The following is a 3437-nucleotide window of genomic DNA, read 5'->3' as shown; positions in this document are numbered from 1 at the left end:
GGGAATGAAACCCTACACTAGGAAGTGAAATGTAGTGGTTGTTCAAACTTTTAGAGGTTGTACAAACGTGCCTTTCCGCATGGTTAAAGGTTAAGTCACACATCGCTACGGCGTCAAGTGTGCATACAAATGTCACCTTATCTATAAGGATCAGATTGAAAAGCACAATGGTAACGTTAACGTAGACAGGTCACATTATTGAACTGACCTTTAGAAAGACGTGAGGCTTCGATATCGGCAGATAATGACGACTTTTTCTCATGTATCCTCAAAGTTGACGAATTACTACAATACGTTTTTTGGGGGGTTCATTTAGATTCAAGTTTTTGTTGTTTTTTTAAATAAAAATAACCACACACCATGAAGGAAGTCAAGATAACATGGCTGATTGTGAAGATTATAGGCTATGCAAATGCACACGGTGCAGCCACAATTTAACATCGTATGAGTCAGTCTGCTGTTAGTAGCCTAATTATAAATATGAGAGAACTCCAGTCCCTGATCATAAGCATATTCAGCAATAATAGAAACACATGCCTTTGGGTCACAATGTGAAATGAAAACGTTGGGTAATTATGTCCAGATGGCCTTTTTAATATAATATAAACTACACTGCATGTAATGCATTTTACTACAAATTAAGTACAAGTGTCTTAACATTGCATTTTCCCAGTAAAATACTTGTTACTGATAACAGTGCATCATATTTGATTGGCTGATTATACTATTGGCTGACCCCAGTACACATCTCATACTTGATATCAGGCACCTTTTCATGGTTTATGTTTCAGTTAAGATAAGTCCTGTATTTATATTGTTCAGACAATAGTGTGGATCCAACTTTGTGGCAACAGTTTGGTGAACCCTTTGCTGTTTCAACATAAATATATACAAAGCCAGGTCCGTAATCAAATGGTTTTCCCAGTTTGATGTGGAAGAACTTGACCTTATACCCCACCCAACACCTTTGGAATGAACTAAAAACACTGAGAGCCAGGCCTTATCACCCAACATCAGTGACCGAGCTCACTTATGCTCTTGAGGCTGGATAGAAGCTACTCCCTGCAGCCAGGTTCCACAATCTTGTAGAAAGTCTTTTCCAAAAGAAGTGATGCTGTTACAGCAGCATGTCAATAGTTGTAGATTGAGATGTTCAGCGATCACATATAAAGGGATGGGGGGTTACAACCCTCCCAACAATCAAAACTGGCCAGTGCAACCCATCCCAAAAACCTATTATATTTTCCTATACATAAATAGACATTTGTACCACAAATTGATGCAGAAAAGGCACATATTGTTGCAGAAAATTTTGTTGAACCCAAAGTTACACCCCTTGATGTGGTGTATGTTTTCTTTGATTAATATTAATCTGAAAGCAACTTCAGTGTTACATAGGGGTTTCCCTCTGAAATGTAGTGGAGTGGAAGTATAAAGTAGAAACAAATGTTAAAAATCATATCAGGGTAGATTTACAATTGCATCCCCTGACTGTCTGCTGCTTGTTGTAGCTCCATGTTTGGTCACTAGGTGGCAACAGTTCACCACTTTTCTGCCTGTTTTAAATATTAGGCGTAGTTCAGTGTGATGCAGGTATGGTTGCAGTGCTGTACCTTTGTAGACTATATATATATATATATATATATCTGCCTTTTAACCAAATATCACTCCCCTCCTTTCAGCACCATGACGACAGTAAGCTACACAGGCTGGTGGGAAGGAGGTGCGCCTTCAGCTTGATATCACTAACACTAATAATAATCAGCAGCTCAACAGTCTTCCCATTCCACGGAAATGATATTCTGTGGAAATGTAACAAAGACATTCTCTCTTTGAAGTATACTTCCCTCGTGCTTGAACATTCACTAACCCAATGTGATTTCCTAAGTGAGGCTGATTTGACAGTCGGCGAGCAAAGTAGGGTTTGATGCCATTTCGCCCGTACAGGATTTCCCCTTTGATAGCAAAAGGCCAATGTCCCGTTACCAAGCTAATTTGTCAACACCAATCTAGCAGACAGTGTCTTGTCTATTCTCTCCCACACTGGTCCCAAACTTTGCCTTGTCTCTCTCTGACAATTTTGATGTTAGATACTAACAACTGTCAAGCCGTGGGTTGGTGAAACCCAATTGATTGGGGTTAATGTCTGTGTGTTTGTTTAGAGATAGACTATGAGAGACAGCACCTCATCCCTTCGACTCACTCTGGATGTGTTGTGTAATAGCATCAGTCAAGTGATTTTAAAAGACATATAAATGAAGATAGCACACAACCAAACAAATCAAATTCTCTCACTCTTATTTTTTGTATTATCTTCCAGTCACTTTCCTGTATTACTTTGTATTTCACTACTCTCCTTTCTCTGTCTTATTTTCTTTACTCAGTTCAACAAGTGTCATATTGACCCTGGAGTCTACTCATGCCTGAAGCCAAAGGGCGACACGGTTACACTCTTTACAGCACAATTACGGTCAAATAACAAAAGTTTGGGACGCACAGTACATGGTTGTATATTCCCCCTTATTTGTAGCAACACTTTGGAGCTAAAAATGCCCACTGTATCCCTTCTCTGTCTCCCTCTCTGATGGTTTATATGTTGTTGGTGGCATTTTGAAGCTCGCTGGGTATGACAGGGACTAAATGGCTGCAAGTCCAGGCCATTAGTATGTGTCTTGCTGGGTGCTTCTGACATAGCATGCCTTGTCTGTGGCCCTGCTTTTGAGTCTGAACTCTCAGTGCATTCTGTGATATATAGCCATAAATTAGGCTGCAGGAGTCGCCCAACAAAGTTTAAATCAATCCTCTGAACTGCGTGCTAAATGTTTGAAGACCTTTCACTTGAACGGATAGTTTAGTTCTGACGTCAAGTCTCAAGATAAAAAGGAAAAAAAACAGACATTGGTGCGTTGGTCCGGAAATCTAACTGACTTCAATGCAAACTGGGAGCAATCAGGAGCTCGCACCATCAGGCAGAAACTGTATCAATAGACATCAAGGGCGAAAACATGAAAAAAAGCACATCAAATAGGCTTTGAAAAACCTGCGGTTACGCTGACCTGGCCTTCATTAAAACACATGCATACTTGCTGGATATACAAACAGAGCATACTACCTTACAATATGGTGCAATCCAGTACCACACAAACTATTTACAGCCTTTTTTAGTATTGGGATTCCACACAAGTAGTGTGACTACAGCTGTGAAGGTCTTGCTGACAATAATTATTACAAGTTTCCTGTCAATTGTCATCCATATGTAGCACAAATTTCAACCAAAGAAAATGTGAATTAATGTGCGCCTCCATTCACTACTGTGTGATTATTAAAAGTCGGATGCATCCGGATGAACAACTGGTGGGACTAATTCCGTCAGGTGCCATTAAACCACTGCAGAATGATGGAATACAATGTAGAAAATGTGATGGCAATTAGGTATT

This window comes from Sander lucioperca, chromosome 4 (assembly GCF_008315115.2).
Source record: "Sander lucioperca isolate FBNREF2018 chromosome 4, SLUC_FBN_1.2, whole genome shotgun sequence".
NCBI lineage: Eukaryota > Metazoa > Chordata > Actinopteri > Perciformes > Percidae > Sander > Sander lucioperca.
Note: the sequence above shows the minus strand (reverse complement) of the source record.